The sequence below is a fragment of the Dromaius novaehollandiae genome, chromosome 6 (assembly GCF_036370855.1).
Source record: "Dromaius novaehollandiae isolate bDroNov1 chromosome 6, bDroNov1.hap1, whole genome shotgun sequence".
Classification (NCBI taxonomy): domain Eukaryota; kingdom Metazoa; phylum Chordata; class Aves; order Casuariiformes; family Dromaiidae; genus Dromaius; species Dromaius novaehollandiae.
The window spans coordinates 18,728,702-18,754,305 of record NC_088103.1 but is presented as its reverse complement, the minus strand read 5'-3'; the positions used below and the strand labels follow the sequence as shown (position 1 = coordinate 18,754,305).

The following is a 25,604-nucleotide window of genomic DNA, read 5'->3' as shown; positions in this document are numbered from 1 at the left end:
TTGTGAGCTTGTAAAAAGAGCAACCTCCTCCCTATTGACCTCTAGAAAAAACACCCTCAGAAGTCCCCTGGAGAGATGATGATGATACCACATGCTGTCTTAATGTTGTCAGTAATAATTTTTTTAATAATAAATTCTTTTAGGCCATATCCTCTAAGCAGTTTCAGTACTCACATAAATGTGTGTGATTATAGGTTTCTGAATGAGGGCCCCATATATGTACCATTAGTTGTCTAATTTGCCAAAGGAGGGCTGTGATATCTCTGCTGCTGTGTCTTGTTATATTTACATTTTCACCTTAGAAAATAAATTGTTTCCTAAATTCAGGCAGAAGAACAATTTTCTGGCTGTCAAAACACATTAAGTAGTAGTATCTGAGTGGGATATTAGTTACTGTGAGTTAACATTATAGATCTGAAGATTAGGAACAATGCTGTAATTTAGCAACTGTAGGTTGATGATATATGAAATAATATATGTTTGGGTGTTTTTCTACTGACAGTTCTTTAACTTTTCCCTACCTAAAATGATGAGCTAATATCACAGAGCGTTCCGTCCCCAGCAGGTTACCTGCTGTAAAATGTTTATTTCTGGCACATCTGAGTGTTCAGGGAAGAGATTGCCATGACTTAACATGGCCCTGAATCACAACAGGCAAAAACAGAATCCTCAGTTAATTCTACAGTTCTTAATTTTTCACACTAGTAATAAAGTAGCACCCACATTTCTCCCCTCCATTATTTCTTTTCTTCAGCACACCACAGATTTTCCCTGTTTCAGTATTTTTAAGGAGATACTAGCATCACGTACTTTGTTACTTCAGTGATTGTTCCTGGCTCTTTTCTTGCTTTTGAGGCTCGCAGAATGCCCTCTCCTGTAGTCCCACAGTCTGCAAGCCTCTGCTGCTTTCCAACGCCCACCCTTGGGTACCAGCAGTGAGATGCTAAAAGGCAGACTGGATTCTGCTGATGTGACAAGGTGGCCTTGTGGATATTGAACTGTCCGCCAGAAGTTTCAAAATTCATGTTCTCTATCCCACTGCCACAGAGAAAATCCATTTTCCTGCAGGGCTTCAGAATGATGACTGACAAGACTGTGAATGATACTGAATTGATTTTGCAATGTACTATGAGCTAATGCCACAGGGAGAGCTCTCTCTTGCTATGCTATCTGCTCTCTACCTCCCTCTCTCTCTGGCAGGTATGGCCCCTGCTTTCATTGCATTACAGTTGCGAGCTGAAGGTGCGGACGCCTTGTAGGCAGGTTTGGCTCCAAAGATGTTTACTGTAGTTCCCACCCACAGTATGGAGCACGGGACAATCCTGGGTTTGGGGGGGAGGACATCTGTGGCATCACCCGTATATTCTATTTTTTGCTTTATTTTATTACATTTGTTTTTGTTTTTTGTGATCCTCAGTCCCTGTTGCCTTTTCTTCTTTCTCATTTGTACTCATTTGCATTTTAATTCTTATTTCTTTATTGATTCTTCTCTAGCTGCATTGTAAATGTGGGAAATGTAGGAGGGGAGAAAATACATTTTCTTCTCTTGTCCCCTTTTCCTTCTCTCCTATATTCTTTCCTTTATTTTCCTACCTACTCTGCCTCTCCCTTTCTCCCTCAGTTGTGTTCATTTTATTCATTAGCAGAAGCAATACTACAAACAGATTTTTTTCAGACTGCAGTGAGGAATGCAGGGAATGGCTGAGGGAACTGAGGAGTTCCCTCTGTCAGTAAATCCTACCATGGAGTTGTACAGGAATATTATTCTCTGCTGGTCTCTCTCTCTCCTACTGCATCAATGTTGGGTTTTCCTTTTTGGAGTCCTTCACAGTATGTAGGCATCTGGCTCCAGAAAACTTTATATGCTCCCTTCGTAAGAAAGTGCACAAAGAGGATTAACATTTACCTTCACCTTTTGAGGTGTAGCACTGATAAACTTTTGACAAATGTTAAAACCTAGCAGTTTTCCTTTTCCCTATTACAGTATCTAGGAACAATGTGCTGAAGAAAAAGTAAATGATTAAGGTGGGGGAAAAAAAATAATGTGATGTTGCTGGGTTTCTCCTCAGACTTCTGGCATTGTTATTAACTTCTTCTGGATAGCAAGTTGGAGACGTGCCTGCCACTATGTTGAATCCTAATTCATATTATGTAATGGCTTCCTTTTGGTTTCTCTCAACTTTCTTTAAGAACTACATTTCTGATTAAATTGCCACGTTTAGAGAGAGCGAATGTGTTGCAAGGAAGGCAAATTTCGTTTATTTGGTCTGAGGTATCTGTAGGTGGTGGAAAGGAATGATCCCTGTCTTCCGATCAGTTGTCCTGCATTGGCAGCCTGAATTATCATTTTCAAGATCTGAATGTGTTTTTATAACAATGGACTTCTCTATACAAGATACTAGGCTTGACACAGGTAAAATTGGATGAAATTGGATGGTTGCTGTGGTACACTGCAAGTCAGACTCAATTATTCAGTGGTCCCATTTGGCTTTAATATTTATGGATCTTTCTGTTACGTGTTTTTTTTTTTTTTCATCAAATATCAAACTTCATTGTAAGCACAAATATCCAACTTAATTATTTTCAACTCTTGAGGTTTCAAACACATTAGATAGCAGTAAGGCTCCATAATTGTTTTACTACTAATACTGAAAATATAATAATACTGGTGGCAACAGAGGACAGTGAGCAAAACAATAAGGAAAATGTAAAGGCACAGATAGCATTATTAAAGCTGTTTCACAAAAGACAAACACAACTTTCAGGTTAACACTTCAGACCAGAGCTAACAGTTTTGATTAACTCTTTCTTCCATTTTCCTGGTGAAGAAGCTAGCAGTAGAGTTATTTGGCATTCTTAGAAATGCAAGGCTTTCTACCCTGTTTCCTTTCCTTTTAAAACAACTATTAGCTATAATGTAGTTACCAACTATAAGGTAGTAGATGCTTTCTGCAGCTCCTGGTAGCATACATGCTGTCTTGTCTTTGCTTAATTTTTTTGTCAGTTCCCAGTACTGTTCTGTCACAGGCTCCAAGGGCAGTAGCTGGAGGATGCAGGGTTCTTGGTGCCTTCTGGAGGGAAGTGCCATTGCCCTGCTGCACTCCACCCCAGTGATGCCCCTGAGAAAGAAACCTCAACTGTGTCTTGGCATGGCAGGATTTGTAGCTGCTTTATGACCTGAACTATGCCCTGGAGTTTTATGGAGTAATTTCTAGATTGTGGTAATTCAGCTGAGAACCAGTTGGTATACTTGAGTTTGCTTATGTTCATCACCATAAAGAGGAAGTGAGAGAACAGAAAAGAGGGATCTGATTGACTAAAAAGCAAGGATAAGAAATTCTGGGATATCTCCTGTTTGTTACAACTATTGCTTTTCTATGTTAATTGGTTGCAAGACTGCAGGGAATGAAGTAGTACCAATTCAGTACCATTTTGTGTAACCAGAACCATCAAAGAATCAGCAAGACACCCTCCTGCCCCCACGGCAGGTTGTTCATGTTTTAAACTCTAGTCTTGGGCTTGTCGCCGGTGAGTAACAGATAGCTGTTTATAACGTTCCAGTTAACACCATGAAAGAGATGCTCTTGTGCATCCTATTCAGGAAGGTTTATAATCTCTTTGGGTACCTGCTTTATATGTTCTCATTCAGTACAGTAGACTTGATGCGGTGGTGGTGGTAAAGCTGTGAGGACTTGTGGTTGTACGCAAGGCAGGCTTGGTAAGTGCTTTAGGACCTGCGGAAAGGTTCGTGTGCCTCACAGCTTGAACGTTCTTTTCTACTTATGTGAGGTTGCCTATTTAATGTGGTTATTTCTGCCTTCAAGCCTTGCCTCAAAGATGTCCTGGTGTGAAGCTGAAGTTGCATTTCTGTTTTGGTGGTGGGTTTTTTTGCTGCTTTTGCTGCTTTTGCATCTGCAACTGTTTTGATGCCATACATGCATATGTATGCACACATAGCACACACAGTTCCTTATGAGTTTTGAGTGTCTTATCTTTTTTAGTTTCATTACAGGATTTGGATGTTTAGGACCAATAAAAAATTTGAGTCCTTTCATTGTAAAAGACAGAAAGAAGTCTATGACAGAGCTCATTTTTGCTGTTTCTACCATAAACTTCCTTTGTGCCCTTGTACATCTTGGTGCATTCATTTTTTTGTATTGCCCAGGGGGAATACTAATACTTACCAAATTCTTAGAGTGTGACAAAGATTCTAAATTACTCTATGAGAGTGGCTGAAGGAGTGACATTTATTGTGATAAATTGTATATTGTAATAATTGCCATAGTTATGCTCTGCTTCCTGACTGATTTCTGCTTCCATAGTCAGTCTAACAAAAACGTGTATTAGCAGTCTTATTTTCTTTGCAAGTCCTAGGAATAATTACTTTTCCAAAGTGCTTTAGTGTGTTCCAAAGTTGGGAAGACATTTGGAGGTGACAATATGTGGAATTTTTGCTTTCTCTCTGTATAGTCAAGTATTTTCTTCTGTGTCCAGTATGGATTTAGCACAAACAATTGGAGATAAGGGAAATATTTCAAAGTAATAAAAATGACTGTAAATTCACATAAGCTCATCAGAGACCTCTGATCAAGGGGTACTGGCTTTTTTGCATCTACTTTGTAGGAAAACTGTGCTAGCTTTCTGTTTAGTCATGTCTTGTAACATTCCAGTACCTCTGCTGTATGCAAATTCATCCTTTACTAAATGGTTTCAAGTAATGTGTTGCTACAGATTTGAAGCTTCTTTATGAATTAACAATCTCGGTAATTGTATCAGTAAAAGATGGTTCTGGATGGCTTTTACTGTGGTTACCTCAACTTGTGGATCATGGTATTGTCTTCTGAGTAACCTAGGAATCGTTTGGATGAGGTATATTTTGCTAAGTGTTACACACATGATATCTAGTTTGCAGGTGCGCTTAGGAATAAGAACACTTTTCTCAAACACACCTACACTGTTAGTATGACCAGGCTGGGGAAGATACAATCAGGAACAGGAAAGAAATGCTACCTACAGCTTTTAGAGTATAGCCAAAAATTGATATAGTGTCTAAGATAATTTCAGATGTGTCACCCACTGGAACTGCTCTATAGACTGTATTCTTTGTTCTCATAACTGTTTTCATTTTTGAACTGTTTTTAGTTTCTTTAATGCAGCATTTCTAAACTACTCAATAACAACTAAGTTGCCTCAGTAACTGAAGGGAATACATGCCTAGCCTGAACTTAGTTTCTTTATCATTTTGGAAATTTGAACTACAGTCACAGGAAAACAGACAAGTAAACTGCTGTTGAATGAAAACACTTTTCACGTGTCAAGGAGGAAAAAAGGAGGAAAAGGAGGAAAAAAATATTTTTCTGTTTCATTCATTGAAAGACATCAGTTTTCAGAAGTCCAAATTATCTGCAATCTGAAAAGTATGTGAAAACTAATTTGTGGTGGACACTATGTTGGTTTTCTTTCATTTGAGCAAGAAATGATCAAAATGGTGCTTTGGAAACTGAACCATCTTAATTTTATCTGAGGGAAAATACAGAGCACTGTTTGCTAAAAATAAGTAAATAAATAATATGGATTTTAATGGTAAAAGGAATTATCCCCAACAAAATAATTAAGCAGAAACTGAATATTGCTGAAATTATTTAAGCACGAGTCTGTTAAAATTCAGTTGTGGTTGAAGTTTAGGTATTCTCTTGTATTTGTATTAGGTTCTGAGACTAATGCATGTATTCTAAGAAACATTACACAGTCTCATATAATGTCTCAATGGTTCAGTTGGTTGTGCTCTTCTCTGGTGCAGATGGTCAAAGGCTCAGATTCAGTTGGACTGAAAATGCTGACAGCAAGGTGCTCAAGTTTGCTGAGGGATACTAAGATTGAAGGCAAAGAAAATAGCATTACCCCACTCCCCGATTCATTCATCCCTAATTTAAAGCACGTTTGAAACCAAGAGTTCTTTAATTTGAAAAAGAAAGCATAGTCTTATCAAAATAAAATGTCTAATTATAAGAGTTGGGTGCTTGTTTTGCATAACAAAGATGCTTTAACTTTCATCCCACTGAAGCACCTTAATCTTGGGCTAATATTAGATTTTATCATAACTGGTGATTTGAGAAGATGTTATAAGTTTCAGGAAGGCAATACGGCAAGTGTGTGAAATGGTCCCTGTCCTAAAACGAGTGCCTGTGTACAATTCAGCTTAAAATAACATTTTAATAATGATTAACAGAACTGCTCTAAATATTACCTGTAGGTGCCTTTTGTTTACCTTTTACTAAAGTACTAGGCAATGAGGTGGAGGTGATCTTGACTGTGTTCAGTGTTCAATGAACAGAGCTAGAGCTGCTTGAGTTTTAGGACCATTAATAGGGAACCATGAAAGGGGCAAAGTGGTTTTGTTGCAATGGAGAATGAAATTTTACCCATCTCCTTCACATCTGTGTACAGGAGGGTATGCTTTATCAAATAGTTGAGATGAAGTAGATACCTTCCTAGAGGCTGTTATCAAGAGCTAGTGTGTTCCTAACATGTAAAACCTCATTGAATTGTTTAGAGCTCCTAATATTTGGATGGGGGGTTATTTTCGGATGAAATGTACAGAAATACATGGGAACTGAAGTGAAGCTGCTTCTGTTTAAGATGATTTTTTGAGTTGAAGAACTTGGCTGAATCTTTATCTTCTCTGTGAAAGAAATCAGTTATAAAACTAAATCCATTTAACTAATTATGTGTGGCAATCTTGTGCCTCCCCCGATTTCAGTTTGTGGAGGTGAACTACCAGGAGGGACATGTAACTCAAAAGCTGACGGGATCCTCAAACGCCTGTCAAAGCAGCAGCCTGGCTTCAGTTAGCCATACATTAAGATTTAGGGGCAAAGTTTGTGACTGGTTTAATCTTTTTAGGCTGGATCAGCTCTAGAGCTGAGCATATCTGCGTCCTGGGGTGGTTCCCTACTGAGATTCATGTTAGCGATGGGTTCTCTAGGAGAAAAGTGTAACACCAGAAATGAAGCTTCACAGAAAGGCAAGTGTTAACCACACATGACCATACAATCCTTAACACCTGGACTGTAGGCAGACTATTTTCTCAACGTTGGTATTAAATACCATGCTTTTCCTTAATAATGTGTGTTGCAATGAAAAAGCCTCAAATAAAAACATGTGTTTCTGCTTTACAGACAGCTCCTTGCACATGTGCTGACACTGCAGCTGCTTCCTGCAGTATTTGACTTCTGTAATTAGGACAACCGGTGAGCCTAGCTAATGATATTAAACTGACTGGTCCATAAGTCTAGAACGTCATTTATCATAAGGGTTTAATTTGCTGAGTATGGGGGCAGCACAATACAAGGTTTGCATGTGTGATGGATGTAACTTGCTTTTTTTTTTGCTCTTGTTGCCAAGTTACAGAAAAGTGTTATCACAGTGAATTGTCTACATTTAAATAGACTAAGATTGCACCTAAAAGGAGCCATAGTGATGAAAACTGATAATATACTGATGCCTCCAAAAAGGGGAAAATAAAACAAAAAACCCCGACCTGTGAATAGGATAATTTTGTATTCTAGACATTGGCCAGACAGGGTCAAAAATAGCTGTTCAGACTCCAGAGACTCTGACATGAGCCACAGTAGCAAGTGAATAAGAGCTTGCATGCAATAAATAGCTACTGATATAAAACTAAATAGCATGAATATTAGCAAGCGTTTAAAGACAGAACCACAACAATCAGATATCTGAATTGTGATGTGGAATTACTTTCCCTCAATCTGATACCCTTACAGTCAGGTATAATATCAAAATTCTAAGGAAAAAAGGTAAATTCAAAAAATGTATGAGCTAAAGTCTCTGTCCAAATGATAAGAAATAATCTTAAAACATAACAACAGTAAATGCTTTCCAGTTTTACCAAGCAGAAAAATATACCATATTCTGACGGAAAAACAGGTAGAATCCATGCTGGCACATGAAGTATTTCTTCTGCCCCTTCCTGAAGATCTGTACCAAAGTGCTTTAAATTCTCTGAAATAAGAATCTGTTTTGCCCAAATCTGTGTAAAAGATTGCACGGAGAGTCAGTAACTAAGGGGAGGGTCTATTACTACTCTCTTTTTGTTAGTGAGAAACATAAGTTCTTTCCAAAAATACGCATGCTGGGCCAACAGACTGTGTGTCTTAGTGACTACCTGGATGCTGAACAGTGTTCAGTGTTAATGCTGAGACCTGTTTTGCTGTCATTGCAGATGTGATCAATGTGGAACCTGTCATCATCTTTGAATAGAGCTACCTTTTTGTATTAATAATGTCAGGGCAGTTCTTAGTGGATTTGAAATGCAATTTTTAATACATCATTTAAAACTCAACTCTTAATAAACTGTTTGCTAGTAAACAGATAGTCTGAACAAATATTATGTATAAGATGTTGCAGAAAAATACCATATAATGTCTAAGAAGCATAGGTACGTCCAGTCACAGCTGCAGGTCTTTCCACAGTACAGAGATGTAATTGGAAACAAATGTCTTCATTACAGTTAGCCAACTGAAGATCCAGAGGTAAAATTGTGAGATTCTGCAGTGTGGCACTGGCTAGTCTGGTATTCTCTGTATAGAACTAGCAAGGCATGATGCTGTGTTAATCTGACAGTGCCAGCCTTTGAAATAAGCCATTTATTAAAAAGCATTGGTTTGACTGAGCTGAAGCTGTAGATGTTAGGTGAAATCTTTCCAATAATAAAAAAAACCCTATCACACAGCCCCAACAGAAACCTGCTTAGATAACTCTGCTTGAAATACAGTACCTCCTCAGAAAATGGAAGAAGGGAATTTTGCCAAGATTTCAGAACAGGGAGGAGAAGAATTTTCTCCCTTTACTTCGAACTGCCGTGCCGGAGGTGTGCACTGTCCTTACAGCAATCCTTCTGCAGCGCTCAATTTTTGATCCATAGCAGAAAAAGCGCAGATACGAAGGCAGACCCAATGTGCAGTGCCTGTGCTTCAGCGGACTTGTTCTGGTGGTTTTAGTGAGCACTACTTTTGAAAAGCCGAAAAACGGATAATATCTATTTGCTCCTACGAAAATCCCTCAGAGGGAGGGGGAATGGTGGGGCAGCATGTTTCCGTGGACTGTGGAATCTCAACTCGCTAAAGTGATGAAACAGCTGTCATGGGAATGAATCTGCGAGGAGTCCATGACAGGCGCCTGGTACGCTGCGTTCCCGGGGGCAGGACACAAAAGCATGCCTGCTCATTTAGAAATACCGGGAGGCTTCTTATTTGAACAGGAGCAGGTGGTAGTGCTGCTGTAAAAGTTGCGTTAAGGGCAGAAAAGGCAATCTCTGTGCCGTATTTTGACCTGCTGTCTGTACCCAGGCACGGCTCGGTGGCATGCACAGGGTTAATACCAGAAAGACCCGCTGGTGGCATGTAATACCAGGTGTTAAAACACTCGCTGAATTAGTTGCAGTGCCAGCTTTTGCACGCTGCTTGGCACCCCTCAAAGCAACGGGCTATTTTAGCATTAAAAGACTTGTAAATGTCTTACCTTGGTCTAGTCCAGTGTAGCTTTTTGGTTGTTCTCCGTCCACTACCAGAAAAAGAGAAATTAATGCCAGATTCCAGTGAGTCATCCTAAATGACAGAGTGGGCTCACTCTTTGCACCGGCTGCTGGCTGCCTCCGCTGTGTGACAGCTGCCGGCTGGCGGGGGAACAAGCGTGTCCCATTCTGCAGCCCGCTGCGGGGGAGAGGCGCAGGCAGCCCGCCGACCCCGCCGCGCCGGAGAGAGGCAGGCGCAGGAATGTACCATGTAGCTGCGCGCGCCCCGTCGCCCCTCGCAGCTCAGGCTCGCGACGCCCCGCCGGAAAGTTACTTTTCAAGACGTGATGCACCCTCTGATTTTAAAGCCTCCCTGGTCCTGCCCTCTTTTCAGTCCGTGCCCGAAGGAACTTCTCAGCATTTCAGCAACGATATTATCTCTCTGTTTCGGAGGCTGGCGTAGATGCTGTGCACCGAGTCTGTGGCTGCGTGAAAGACAGCACTTGGGTTCTTTCAGCGGCTTCAGAGTCTGCTTTTCTGGGAGTGGGAAGCCAAGGGCAGTGCAGTAATTCTGGCATCTGAGAAAAAGATAAAAAAGGATGATGGGGAACACAGAATCATCTACCACATTGTTGGGGAGGGAGACATTTCTTGGTTACTCCCAGCAAAAGGTTAGGTTGGGATAATTTCTCAGCCTTTGCTGGTTGTCCTTGGGCAATCTGCATATTGGGATCGTCTCTGCAGATCAGGAATCGATGCCAGGGACGAGGCCCTTCCTGGGGAGGCCGGGCGTAATTCACAAGGGGAAAAAACGGGCTGTTGGAATGGGCAACGTTGCACTAAATGCCAGGAATTTCTCTAGGGAAACACTGCTAGCTTCTAGTCACCCAAAGTCTCCAAAGTATAGTTCAATCATTTTGTTATACATGCACACACGTGTGCATGCACACACACAAGTGCATCCCTTGTGTGTATAGCTTTGTCTCTCTATAAGTTTATAGACATATTTTTAAGAAGGTAGAAGTACAGGATAGCTTCATAGGAGTTGGTGACTGCTGAAAATATTTTTGTGTCAGTGGGAAAGAGGAAGAAAGGTCTAGGTTCCCACTACTTGCTCCTAGTTCTTAGCCTTTTTCAAAGGGTAAAAGTCTGGAAAGGTTTTGTGGGCTTTCGGAGACTTTTTATTAACATGTTTGCAGCAGGTTCTTTTTTTTTAAAAAAAAAAAAAAAAAAAAAACTGTTGCTACCCATGTGTCAAGCTATGTTTAGGTGCTCTGAACACTTCTCAAATTCATCTCCTTCCAAGAAAGGGTGTTGTTTCATATTTTGTATTTCATGCAGTGTGAATGTGAGTGCATGGTCTTAATGCTGATTAATTGGCACTTATTTCAATTCCTAGAGAAAAGTAGGAAAAGAAATAAGGAACAACGGCATGAAGGTGGAAGAGCTAAAAACATATATGTGTTTTTGATTAGAAACTGAATATATGATAATTCGATTTTTCACATCTACTGTAAATGATTGTACCAGTTAAATATCCTTGAGGTGTTTGGTCTGTGTTTCCTTTTGCAGAGTACAGAATGATGTCTTCTTCTATTCTGTTATTGGCTAGGGATGCTCTTGTGAGAATAAAATGGGAGCTCTTTAGATCTTTTTTTTTTTTTTTAACACTGATTTAATATATATGATTTCAACTTTGCTAAAGGTACTAGGCATTTACCAGCCTCATTAATTCATAGTGAAACAGAACAGCAGCCCATATTTAAAAGCTTATGGAATGTTTCCTTAGCCTCATTGCAGGCAAAAATCATACTTTTTTTCCTTGTAAATTTGAACCACCGTAGCAACCTTTGTTTTAACTTTGATTTTCCACAGCTAACATTGCATGTTCTCATGAACAGCATATACCTGTGGGCCATGGGCTCCTGTGAAATGTAAGGAGCTTTCTCCTTCAGCCTGTGAGTGAACAACGTGAAAAGTATTTGCAAAAGTGTTTAATCTGAACTCCCTGTGGACATAAATTCATTAAGAGGAAGGGGTCTTTGCTACTATTGGGTGGTGACCAGGGAGAAGTGCATCAAAAGGGAGAATTAACTGTGCATAGGATTTCTATCCACAATTCCTCCAGGTCTTTTAGGAGTCAACAGAATTGTACACACATTCAAATTAGCTGTGTAACAAACCTGAACTGAAAAATGATTGTGGTGGGGGAGGAGAAGAAAAGGACCCTACATCATGCAGTACATCTGCAGTAACGAGGACTCTGCTTCAGAGGCCCTATATGCTACTGGAGCTTGCCCCTGGAGATCCTGTGCTCTTGGGAAGGCTTGGTGGGGAGAGGCAGTGTAGGCACAGGTCTCAATGACAGCTGTTAACACAAAATTATTAACCATGTTTGTCTGCAGTGACTGAGAGCAGTGGCTGAAGCTGGGGTTTCATGCATGGCCAACAGGCTGGACAGGGGCACGTGCTGGCAGCCTGGGGTGCTGACACCAAACCACAGCAAGGTGAGAGCGGGATGCTTCTCTTTGGACACAAAATTAAAGTTGGATTAGTTAGTTGTTGATGTAAACTAGTATTTTATGCGAGTAGTGTCCTACACTTTAATAAGTCCTTTAGTAACATTTCCTCCTTCCTTCTGCATTGGTGGAATACATGTATCTTCCATATATACTCAATAGTGCATAGAAGACTCAGTAACCACATGAACTCTGACCGCAGGCGTGAACCTGTGCTGCGTGGTGCTGCATGCAGAGACCTTAGTTAATTGAACTCATTTGTTAATGTTGCCAGTATCACCTGACAGAATAATAACACATACATATATGTTTCTGCCCACAGGACTGATATTTGTGTAGTCAGAAGTTGGCTTACAGAGACGTTTACTGACAGACAAGAAATGAAGCAGGTGGGAAATAATCAACTGCTGTCTTTTTTTAGTGTAATTAAAGTGACTATAATTGGGATTCATGCTTGTCCAGAGAATCATAGACCTGGTAGATTATTCTGTAGTACAATTCGTTTTAACTTTCACATTGATAGAAATGTCACTATATTGTCAGCTCGTGTTTTGTCAACAAGACATTAATACCAAAATGAGCATGAAAAATGTTTTAAAAGTAGGAAGGACTCACTTAAAATCTTTTGTTCTATAGCCTTGTCCTTTAAATCCCAAACAGGACACTGTACTAGTTGTTTGTGGGTTCCATTCTCCATTGGAATTTGAACCCAATGTGACAGGTTAAAAAAGAATAGACTAATTTTGCCCCCAGCTTGGCCAGTGGAATGCTTTCGCTTTGACAATATGCTTTCATAGCAGAATAGCAATGTGGGGTATATTCTGATCTCAAATATACGTGTAAGCTTCTTATCAGAAGAGCTGCATGAGTAAGACTCTTTCTCTGATATATTTTTTGGTGGTACCTGTGATTCGTTAGTCGCAGCAAATACAGTAAACATTATATCCTCACTGATGGATGCCTAATAAAATCTGAAGCAATTTCACTGTTAAAGCTGGTGTATGTCTTCAGAAGTATAGAGCATATTCCAAAAAGTTGTTCAAATTGGGCTCAACAGAGCCAAAGGTATTTGCCAAATTACTGTGTACTCTTAGTGGCAGAGGCTCCAGTTCTGATGGTGCACATCCATCTGACTTCATTCATGGTGCTGTGTTTGTGGTAACTGAAAACTCATTTGAGTATGTAAACTCATCATAGGTGTGTAAGAAGTGAGGAAAGTGCCTTATTTTCCAATCTGAAAATGGGAAATTTTGCTTATGTGCATTTTCTCTCAAATACAGCTTTATTCATATCCTTATTTTAACGTGTATTTCTGAAGAAAATAATTTTGTGCTGTTCATCACGATCCTTAACTATAATATTAAAATGGTCTGGCCAAGATTTACACCTGCAGTGGGGTTTTCAATCAGTCTTTATTCATATAAATAACTGGCCTGTCTTGAAGAATTCTGACCTACTCTTGCAAACTGCACAGCAGCCAGTGATTTTGACAATCTAGGTATGTATGGAAAATCATGAACTGGGCAACCCACCTCTGAAAACATTTGCCTTTGACTATATCTTCGAATGACAATACTGTTGAAAATATGGATGGTGTTATTGCAGAATATTCAAGTGAACTGTATAGCTCTGTAGACCTATATTGGTAAATCAATATACCTGAGCAGGAAGGAGATGATTTCATATCTCAGGTTTCCAAAGCAATAGCCTCGATAGATGAGAAACACTGCATGATTTCGCCTGAATGCTGAGACCTTGAAAACAAATTTATAACAATTGAAAGATTTAGTTCAGTTGCATTTTCCACTGTGAAACAGTATTTTGGTGTCTGAAAAATTTCCTCTTGGTTCACAAGTTGTTTTAGGGCTTGAAGTCTATAAAATGTCTTTTTTCTTGCTCCATTAAAATGTGACAATAATAATTTTGGTTATTGTTGCTTTTAGAAGACTTTTGCAATCTAATTTATATACAGTTATGCAGCCAGAACTGTGCTTACCTGTAGGTGAGAAAGATGCAGATCTCAGAGGCTGGAAATTCTTTAACAAAATTTTTTTTCAGTAAAAATATCAGCCCATTCGTGTAGTAGGGTAGCAGGACTTCCCCCGACCCCGGTCTTTTCCTCCTTCCTCCCTACTGGAAATGTGTCTGTTGTGGTAAAACTTCTTGAACAGTTCATCCTGATGAATGAAAATTTACTTCTAATGAATGACAGATAGATCCAGATCCAGCCAGCATTTGGGGTTAAGACTGAGTTGCAATACACCAACTTCAAATTTCTGCCTCAACTTGCATGTCAAAGGGAGTATCCCACCACGCGAGAGGAGCTGGGAAGTATGCCATATAAAGTGTTATTCCAGATTACTAGAATGAGAAGAAGTGGGTGAAACCTGATGGTACGTAAAATATCTATTCGCTCACACACAGTCAAAATCTTTACTACTGCCTGCAGTTGAGGACAGCAACCTTCCTTTTGAGAGGCCAGCACGTGACCTAGCAAGCAGATGTCCTTGGGTGGCTCCTACAGCTCTTAAGAATGCTCCTGTTTTTGACATAGGGCACCGTTTCAGTGGACCACTGTACCTTTGTGGAGTTGTAATGAAATAAATGGTTTTCTTCTAAGACTATTTTGCCTAAATGACAACCTAGTGGTTACTGTAATATTTGAGAAATGATTACACGTATACAGACTGAAAACAGCAAGTCCAATGTTTTATTGATTTAAAAAAAATGTTCTGGATTTGGAAAATGTTTTAAAAATATTTAGGGGTTTTGAATACTTTTTACAGCCTTAAAATATGATTTAAAAAATAAGAAAATACTGAGGCAATGGGAGACTAAAACTTACAGGATTTGTCAATGGAAAAACTGAAGAATTAACACAGATGGTCATGCTATCTATATGAAATGTTCAAGAATGAACCAGTGCGTCAGTGTAGTAAAATTTGTGAGGCTTAATTAACATTTGCAGAATGGCTGCTTCTTACAGGAAGCGTGCTGTGAAGGTGTAAAAGTTGTATTGCATTCTAATGTGCGCATAACTGGCAAGTTTTGTTCATCTCAATGTGATGTTTTATATAAAATAATTTGTTATTTGCATATTGATTACAATTTGCAAGCAGTAGCAGGAGCTGGACACACTTGGCAATGGTGGCTGTGGTTTGGTGGGAGAAGTTTGTGGCTGTCAAGGGAACAGATAGCTGAATGAGGGGTATTTATGGGGGTTCCAAGGTAAGTTGGATGCCTTTCCTCAGTAGCTCATTTCAGCTCTATTATTATTAGAGGCTGGCATGAGTGATTATAGTGATTATCCAGTCTTTATTTAAAAGTGTTAAAGGTGCCCTGTGGCTTGTGCACTCACCCTAAGATATACTCAGCTAAATGTACTAGTAGCTGGGTAGTGCTAAATGTTCCAGAAATTTGGGATAGTTCAAGTTAGGTGCCCAGAATTACAAATCTCTTGGAAAATGTACATCTTGTTTCTTGATTATATGGCACTGGTAAGATCCTAGCCACAAAGATTTTTCTATTAAATCTTAACGCTCTCCCTACAACATCATGGAAATGCGTTTTTCAACCCCGGATTAGCAAGATATTTTTTTTAGTTTAAATCTTTTTCAATTGATGCAGTGTGGGCAAAGATTCAGAAGCAATTAAAATTGCAGTTTGTTTTGTTAATGAAGCCAGTCTGTCAATAAGAGGAACCTAGTCATCTTCTAGAGTAAGTTGTTCAGAGCCTTGAAATTCCTAGTGTGAAGAAGGAATTGGTATCTGCAGTTAGCAAAATATTTATGTACCTGCACATCAGAAAAACAGGTTAATGATTATCTGTCATTTGCTTTTCTCCCCAATGGGGCAAAGCTTAGAAAACGCAGCTTGCTTCACTGAGCTGGCTTTGGTTGCTGGCAGAATTGGTACTTGGTACCATGCCAGTTCTCTTGTAGGGGAAAGCAGTAACAGAGTCTTGCTGGGCACAGTAGCTATTTTGGGCTCCAAGAGGTAGTGAGAGGTTAAAAAGTGTTGAAAAAGGGTTCCAACTACCTGGTTTTGATAGCCTCTGCATCCTGGAAATTTAATTACATATTAATGGCTGTTTTCTGTATTATTAATGTTGTGGAATGGCCTGTGAGGGAGTCTGTCTCAATTAGCCCTTGCATTAACTTTTGTCATTAATGTGTGCCAGTATTGATGCTTTTAATTGCATAAGACTTGTGGAGAGCTCGGAGTAATCACACAGGGATACCCGATTTGTCTGAAGTCTAGCCTCTGAGGTCGCAGCGATAAAGGACAATTAAGTTTGTTTCAAAAAACAAAAAAAATTCCAGAAATAGGGCAGCCAGTGGAAGGAGGGATTCTATTTTTTCAACACCAGGAGTGTTTTAGAGCAACTATTATTTCTGAGTAAGCCTTCCCTATTTGAGATAGAGAAGCAATCTATTTGTCTGTGACCTGTTTCTAAAATCTTAGGGAACTTCCGCCTAGCTCTCTCTTCTGTCCTTCATTTCTTTTATGTTGCAAAGCAGTGAGAGAATGACCTAGTCCCCATGATATCGTGTTCAAAGGGTCAATCTTTTTAATACAGTTAAAATTTAAGGCAATAATTTCAGTGTGAAGTGAATATATTTTAATCTGGTTAATATCTGCTGATTTTGAACAGGAAGCATAGGACTGGGAGAAGGATCTTCTTGATCTATGGCATCTCATAGGATTAGTTTCATGCATTTATTAAGGTCAAAATTAAAGATATTGGCTTTTTCCACCTGAGTGAATTGATTTTCTGAAGCCACAGTGCTAAAATAAGTTTTTTTTAATTTTTTAGGGGAAAGTATTATTAGATTAGTTTGGAATCGTCCAGGTAGTTGATTTTATCTGATTTACCCCCAAATCTATCTGTTTTCTCCTGAAAGTTGCATATTACTGAAGCCAGACTAAGTAGTTTGTAGTTACTTAACTTTCTTTATTTAATAGAATTTACTATGTTTTCTGTTCTCCAGTTGTGCAGTACCAGACTGGATTAGGCAGTGTAATTTAAAAAGCCTGGCTAATGGATTTACAGTGTCACATATTAGTTCTTTCATAATCTGGTTTGGAGACTACTCAATCCCCAGTTCCTCTTATGCTTCTTTTCTGAGCTTTGCTTCCACATCAATGTGGATGTTTCCATTTCAGTACACAGATGCTTCAAATTCTGCTTCATCAGTCCTCTGTGGAAAAAAGGCAAAAGGTTTATTTAATTTTTCCTGGTCACCTTCCAAATGTGACTGCTATTTGTTCTAATATCATTTCCAAATTTTAAGTAGCTTGATTTGTAACAGTTATCTCTATTACAGCAATTCTTTTAATAAGTCTTATTCATCCGTACTTTTTCTGACATCCAAGGTGCACCTTTCTTCATCTTTGTCTGAATCAACTTTCTAGTGCTTCACTTCAGAATATTTTCTGTGATCCACTTTTCCATCCTGTGTCAGTTGTATACCAAAGCCAGTCTAACAGAAGGCAAAGACATTTGTTGGCTACAACCTTGAGAAATATCTGGAATATTGCTTTTCTTCTACCTGGAAAATTAGTCTTCCAGAATGACACACATCCTGGTTCTATTTGTCTCTCTAGTAACAACACAAAGATTTCTGTGAATTTATATTTAATCCGGGAGATCTGTAATAGTATCTCAATTTTCCTCCAGAAGAACCTCTTTATAATCCTTCCCTAAAGGGATGTTATATAAATTGACTCTGTTTTAATTTTACCAGCACACATACTACCTTTTAATGAACAGACCTGTTATGCTCCCTTAATCTTTTCTTGTACACAGCACATATTGGTTAACTCTATACCTGTATTTGCTCCTTCAAAAATTACTCTCTTTCCTCTTCTTTTGCTGCTTTGCTCCTCTCTGTAGCAAACTGTTTTAGTAGACCTAAATAGTAGTAGATCTAAATAGATGGTAAATAATACATTCCATGTGGAAATTTCATCACAAATGATGTAGAAGTAAGGAATATGAGGCTGCTCCTTGGACTCTTCTTAACAAATAGTCTGTTTTGAACTTTTTACATCAGCAAGCTTGTTTTTTCCTTCCTTTTGCAATCCCCCTTTTATCTTTGAGGTATCTGTGCCTTTACATGCCCTTCTGCCTTATACCTGGGTGAGATTAGATGGCACTTGGATTATGTTAAGGTAAAGCCTGAAGGGCAACATCCCACCAGGTTTTGCATGAAATGCTGCTTTGTGAGATGATAAAGTAGTATGGGCAGTACCAGCCTATGTCTTTTCAACTTGCTATCTCAACAGCAGAAAACAAGGAATGACTGACAGGAGAAGGTGAAGTGTGAAGCTAGTGAAATCCTTTTTCTTCGCTCGCTACAAGTCTCCAAATACACACTGAGGTCTTTTGTTGTGACCACCTGGAGGCTGACAAACTATGGGACTCTCAAGGCTACCCCTCAGGATCTGAGGAAGTTTCATTTTCAGATGACCCCTTACTAAAAAAAAATAGACTATCCCTGGTGTCTTATCTTTGGTTTTATACTCAGCATGATGGGCTTAGTTTGCTGGGGAAAATTTTTCTGGTAACTAGAGTTTAGAGTGAAGTCCCGTGGGTATTCAATATCATCCAACAAGGCAACAAAATAGAAATTTGGAAATGGAAGTGCTAAGATAAAGTAACTGAAAGGAAGAAAGAGAAAAAGAGGAAAGAAAGTGAAAGTCACCATAGGCAGGGTTTTCCCCGCTGGTATTTGAAATGCTAGCTCTTACACTTTTGAGTTATATGCAGTTTAGTATGATATTGATAATTAGATCTATCTCTAGAAAATGATGTCCATGAAAGGCAAGTTTGCGGAAAAATCACAGGAAGAAATACAGGAGTTTTATTAAAAACCCTTTATTTCTTGCAGTTGTTTGACGAGTGACTGGTGAGCAACAACAAGCTAACTGTGTGAAATGAAAAGCCTTTTGCATTAGGGAAAGATAGGAAAAAAGCCAAAACCTGTGATCACAGCCTACAAATGACTGGGTTGGCTTCTCCTCTATTTTATAGAGAAGAAACGATATCCGTATTCCTGTAGTTCCAGGTCTGTACTGAGTATACTCATGGAAACATTTTTGTAAAGCTTCTCAAAAGCAGGAGGAATATCACATCTTTAGCAGTGTTCAGAGTAATCAACCTCTGCAAGTCATTTTATTATTCTCCTTTTCCTAATTTTGGTCCCAGTCACTAGAGGAATGAGCCATATGTCTTAAACTATTCTCTTTCAGAAAACCGGTTAGTACAAAATGGCTTATGTGTAAAAGTTCAAAACTTTTAAAGGGTATGTTCTTTTCATACATGCATATCATTGCTAGGCATAAGTCTCAGTGCACCTAAAAGGCCTAAGGTTGTGTATTAACCATTGAGCTCTTCAATGCCACATTTTTAATGAGCTGTGAGATCTTGCTGCTGTGTATATGTGTGTAATTCAGTAGTAACTTACAAAGTTGTTATACAGCTTCACTTTTTATTTGCTGAGATATATTTTGTATTTATCTGGATGAGTGTGAAACAATGTTGCCTAGAATTTTAAAGGTGTTAATTGAAAGTCTCACAAATAAATAATAGAAGAATTGTAGATTTTAACAAATAAAGAAGCAATCTAATAAATATCAGGCTATTTATCAAGCACAGCCACTCTTCCTTGACATATACGATATGTATGTATATGGAAAAAGGTTTGTTTATTGATTGAGCGTGAGTGTTAAAGACATAGTACTGAAAAGGTCCGGTGTGTGTTTGGTTGTTTTGTTTTGTTTTTTAAGTGATGGTGACTTTCAGCAAACTTCCAAGAAGTGACTAGTATAAAAAAAAAATATTGCTTACCTGCGTGAAGTAGATGTCCAGTAACTGAATACACTTGTTAAGTTTAGGTATTCTCTTTGCATTAAAAAAAATATTAATTTACAATATATATTTTCAGGATCTTGGGGCAGTGGTTGTCTGACTTCTTCCTCAGCTAAATCACTTGAATAGAATAAAAGGCTGGTTTTTATACTGTTTGCATGCATTAAATTATACTTGTTTTATTTTACATTTACTTATTTACCTCTATTTTCATGTCAAAATCATTTCGTATCTTTGTCTATTGTAAATTAATTGGCCCATTCCTAAGCTTAAATAACTATATATGCTGAGAGAACTTCTTTGTAGATACTCTTAAAATAGGTTTTAGAAACAATCTAAATGGATCAATAAGTTGTCTAATTAGAATCATTCACTTTCTTCTAGTTTTGATTTATGTCATAGTAAGTCCTAGCTTCAAACTATCAAGTTGGAAAAAGCTTAATTCTTCTGCACCATGAGTGCTTTGTAGCATGAAGAAGTATGTTCTTGTAGCAGTTTGTATGTTACTTCAGTTTTAAGTCCTTGGTAGTTTTGAAATTAGTGGTGTCAGATTAATTGCTTCTACTTACCAACTCCTAATGAAATCAGGCTTTTGCAGTATGCATCATATTATCATATATATCACTGGCCTAAGGTTCCACCACATTTTCAATGCCATGTAATAATTTACTGTGCCAGTTATGACTGTAAAAGTTGTCATTGGCTTTCCTTTCACTTCTCTGCTTATTTACTGGCGTCCTGATTAGGCTTTATTAATATCATGCAGAAAATAAAGAAAATGGCCTGGTAAAAGAAAATGACCAAAGGTAAAAGCACTGGAAGTACAGGAGGAACATTCTCTGCAGTACCAAATGGAAAAATAACTAGTTCTGGCAATCTTCAGGGAGTTTCACTTACAAAATTGAACTAAGCTGTAGTAACCGAAAAATTGTTAAATGTATAGAGGGTGAATTTTTATGTAAGTGCTAACCATAGAAGCATTTCCCATGGCCAAACAGAAAATATAAGTCACTAATGTAAATCACGGATACAGTAGAATGTGTGTGTAAGAATTACAACATTACCTTTAAAATAGGAAAAATAGATTTTTCCCTTTTTTTCACATGTGCAAATGTGCACATACACACAAACACAAATCCAGTTCTGTATCAGACAGGTACTCAGGCATAGAAAATGACAGCTGGTCTCATTAGAGTCTGGCAAAATGGGAACAGAGTTTTATAACAGGGAAGTTTAAAAAAAAAATCTTTTTTTTCTGTCTTCCTATTATTTTTTCCTCTGGAATATGGTATAATAATCAATTACTATTATAAACATGAATAGCAGCCAAAATGAATAATGCATTTTGCAGTTGATTGTCTAAACCAAATGCTATGCAGCTATTTTTACTGAGATTCAGTATCTTGTGGAAAGGTTTCATGTCAGACTGTTACACAGACCAGTCAGAAGCTGTAATACAGTTTGTAGTATCAGGAATATAATCATATATAATGACAGAGATGGAGAGAGGTGTGAAGAGAGTGACAGTTTGATTAATAATGACAATTTTGAGTGTGCTGTTTCTCAGCCTTTCCCAATTATGACATTTAGATGTCAGTTTTAATTTTCACAAATGTGAGCTAGTAGAAGCCGTAGAGCGAGCCTTTCCAGATTCACGAAGGCTGGGCCTCTACACCTACTAGATAGCCTACGACTGCTTCTTTCAGTTACCTTTCTACTGGAATTGTGGGTGAGATTTAAGTGCAACTGTATTCCTGTCATGCATATTCTGATGCCAGCTTCCTCCTGACTGCTGAGTAGGTATGCATCCATTTTTTTCCACTGCAAAAGCTGCAATCTGTATTTTAATAAATATTATAGGTTTTTAAAGATTAAAAAGAAATATCTGCCTAATTTCCCTAAACAGGGAACCCTTGGAGAGTTTTCCCCAGTCATGTTAACTATCATATCAGCAGAACTTGAAATCTGAAAACTCATGGATAGGATGTTCTTGTCACAGTGTTAAAAATGCTTCTTTTTGATTTTTTTAATTTTGATTTTTGATTTAAAACATAAACAAAAAGAATTAACTTTTCTTTCCAGTTTGAGAAATAGCCAACAGGTGTGGCATCTGCCAGTTCTGCTTCTGGCCTGTCCATGTGCATTGTGGATCAAGGTGCCCATGTAAATAGTATCAGTGAATATAATCTGGATGTGTGTATAGAGCCAGAAGTAAATGTTAAAAGTTTATATAAGCCTGGTAATCCCAGAAATTTAACCCAAACCTCCAAATCATCTACTGTTTTTGCAACAGCATTGTATTTTCCTTTCCAACATAGTTTACCTCAGCCATAGTTCAAGTGACCCCGCAGACGAAGAAAGGCAGCTACGGCTTGCAGTGGAGGAGTACGCTTGCTATTTGCTCTTACTGTCCTGGTCAGGAGGAAACGATTCCTCAAACCAAGCATCTTTGATCCTTCTGTCCAGCACTGGGGGCTACTTGAGGAGTCCTTCTGGCTGGTTGGTTTAGCACTGTTTCCAGATGCCTCACTTTACTCTGGATTGAATTCTCTTTTTGCCTTTTGCAGAACTTACCACCTGTTCCTTGCATCTGTCCCACTGCCTGAACATGTGTCCCATAACTGCAGCTGTTTCAAACAAACAAGGTGCATGGATGAGTATAGCTGGTTCTTAATGGTAGCACTTAATGTTAGATTTTTTAACAGTTTTAATTCCACATATAGTTCAGAAATTATAGCTACTAATTTGAATGGTGTACAGCTGAAAATGTATTGCTTTTCATTGGGATGAGATCAGTTATCAGCAGGTCTTCTAGTTGCGGGGAATGGACAGCAGATGCTCGTGAGAATTAATGCTTGCAAAGAGCTACACCCAGGAAACTATCTGAACAACACCAACTTTTATTGGCCTCACAAAAAACATACAACTACTCAAAAGCCACTACTAGCATCACTGTTGACACTGCTAGCAAAGATTTCTCTCTGTAGAACTACAGCAGACCTCCCTGTTTGTAAGACTGCCTTGTAGCAGTGCTAAGGAAGGGTGGCTGGGGTGTCCCCCCGGGACGGACAGAGGGGCTGCAGCACCAGGCACCGCCGCGGCAGGTGTGACAGCAGTCTGCTTTTCTGATTCGTCCTAGCTCCGTGCCACAGTACTTAATGTGCCTGAGGGAATAAGACCCACGGTAGCTGTGACCAGTTTACTTAATAAAGTAAATTTACCTAATAAAAGAAGTTAATTAAACATCTTGCATGGGTAATCCCTTTCAGTTTAGGCTTTTAGAGAATTTACTGCTTTTTCTTTTCATTGGTTTTCTTTAACAGATACTTTTGTTTCATTGAATTCCAGAATCAGTCCATCAGCATTAAAAATGATTTGCAGTTTCTAATCAGAAATTATATCTCTGGAGACGTTCTAAAGTTTCTCAGCAGCTAATGCTCCACACTTTGGCTACTTTTTTTCAGAAAAAATCCTTTCTTAATTTCCCAACAAGCTGATGTGTCTCTAGGTTACAACATAAGTTTTCTTTTGTTTAGGTAAATGAAATTTTATTTAGTAAATGAAGCTTGGTTTTAATGTTACAGTATCAATATTTCAGACTTTGAATATATGTTCTTTCTAAAGAAAAACAGGGAATAGGGACATGTTTTGCAATATTATAAGTATTGCTTTCAATTTTTTAAAATAGGACTTGTACATATTTAAAATACACAATTAAAATTTTAAAATTCATTCATATAAAATTTACCAATCTTAGCCTTCATTCTATCTTATCTTGACACATCTTGGGCCAGCACTTTTCTAAATTTCAGAACATCCGAGAGATCTCTGAACTGTTCTGTTCCCTGGCTTTTCAGTTATCATGTTTGTGATTATCTAGAATTTATCTTCTTGCTGTTCACCTGGTTCTGTGGCACTTCTCATCTGACCGTGATTTGATTTTTTCTGTGAATGATGTTATAATTGCTTGTTTAGAAGGGGGCATTTGTTTCCTATGTGAGGGATTTCGCAATTAACTGAGTAGCAAATTTCGCTAGGAGCCCTTTGTCCTTTCTTTCTGCTTCCGTATTTTTTCCCTGCATCTGAAGTGGAGGTTTCAGGATTCTCCCTCTTGTTATTTGCTTTTTTGCTCTGGTCAATTTTAATGATGTCTGCAAACAAAGACGGTTTGGGTTTGCTTGTTTATCAATTTTATTTTGTTCCAACGTCTGTCTTACATATGAGAGAGCCTTAAGGATCTGCCATTTCATCAATGAAACAACATAAAACTTGTGAATGTGGTTGGCAAGTATTTGTCTTTAAAAATTGACCAAAATTGTTTAAGAAAATTTGAAATTTTCCCATGAGAAAAGAATGTATAGAAAATTCTTTACTCGGTCTTCATGAAGATTTTTGCTCCCTTTTCTATATTGCTAAGGATTGCTATTTGCAATAAATGTTGCTGCTGCTGTTTTTGTTGCAAATTTCCAACTGCGCATAGATTTTTACCTGAAAGGGTTTCCCAGATGTGGCATGCATCTTAGCAGTAACTGCAGTAATACATCCCTTTATTTGGGTATTTGTTTTCCTAAAGTTTTTGCTGCAGCTGCAGCCACTTTGAGAATTATGAAGAATATTCAGGCTTGTAATTAACATTTAAATCCTTTCTTCAAATTGAAAGGACAATTTATATTTTAAGAAAATTATATTTGGTGTTTAGGAGATTAAGCCTTCTACAGACTTGGAATATTAATCCTCCCAGTCACACAGTCAAATAGCTGACCTTTGTTAGCTATCACTATTAGATCAATTTAAACATGAAAGGTGAAAATCTTCTTTTATTGAAGTTGTTGGCAAAGCCCCAGTGACCTCAGCAGAGACAGGATTTATATGTAGAAAGGACCCCTCAGGATTATGTTCTGATTTGAAGAAAGAAACTCCACTATTTCCACAAGATAAAGAGAAACTTGAAATTCAGTAGACAGTTTTCTCACAAGCTTCTGCTCATCTCTTCCCACCCTTCCCCATGCATGTCTCCCCTGGATGAAATTTCTAAATCCTTACTTGGAGTCTTAGTACTGGGTATATCCGTCTTCACAAAACAAAATATGGAATCCATCTAGCTGATCTAGTGAAGAAGCTACTAGTGCTCTGCAGTATAGGCTGGAAACTACAATAAAGTACTAGAATTATGGATTCTGGATTCTAATTTGAAAACACTTTTTCATCAATCTTATGGAAAAAGAAGGCAACGCATAACTCCAAAGTCTACCCAGCAACACTTGCTATAAGCTCTGGCAGAGCTGCTTTACTGTCTGAGATGCGTGTTCGAGCATGTATAATTTTGTAGATTGAACCCACAGGCTTTCAGTTTCCCTGTGTCTGATAAACCTGGTTCTGTGCAGAATTGATTTTGCTTGACCTGTTTCAAGATCCAAATGTGTTTTTACCTCTTTTTCTAAAGTGTTTGTTGAGGTCATTTCACATAGGGCAGTGGAAGAGGTGAACGTTCAGTGTTTTCCACAGGATAGACGATAGGCAGGATGATAAAATTTTTCTAGAATGAGTTGACCCAAGCAAAATAAATCCAATCTCAATAACAGCATGTTTTCCCTCAGCGTACAAATGAGCGTGGGAAAAAATTGTGCAAAAAAGGCAAGGCATAAGTACAAAACTAATTTCTTTGTAAGCCTCCTGCAAA

The 25,604-nt window shown here is 38.4% G+C and overlaps 2 protein-coding genes across 3 annotated transcripts in view; one reads left to right on the top strand and one right to left on the bottom strand.

Annotated features, from left to right (window-relative positions):
* Nucleotides 1-9,753, bottom strand: part of RASGEF1A (RasGEF domain family member 1A) — a 185,003-nt gene extending 175,250 nt beyond the window's left edge. Inside the window, exon 1 of one of the 2 annotated variants that reach the window (XM_026116744.2) lies at nt 9,541-9,753. The gene's annotated coding sequence lies outside the window, so the exon portion shown is untranslated. The remainder of the gene's footprint in view (nt 1-9,540) is intronic. The other variant, XM_026116747.2, reaches the window with a different exon arrangement.
* Nucleotides 9,754-11,941: 2,188 nt separating this feature from the next.
* Nucleotides 11,942-25,604, top strand: part of LOC112993284 (pulmonary surfactant-associated protein A-like) — a 161,400-nt gene continuing 147,737 nt past the window's right edge. The window contains exons 1-2 of the mRNA XM_064513788.1: nt 11,942-12,039; nt 12,374-12,440. The gene's annotated coding sequence lies outside the window, so the exon portion shown is untranslated. The remainder of the gene's footprint in view (nt 12,040-12,373; nt 12,441-25,604) is intronic.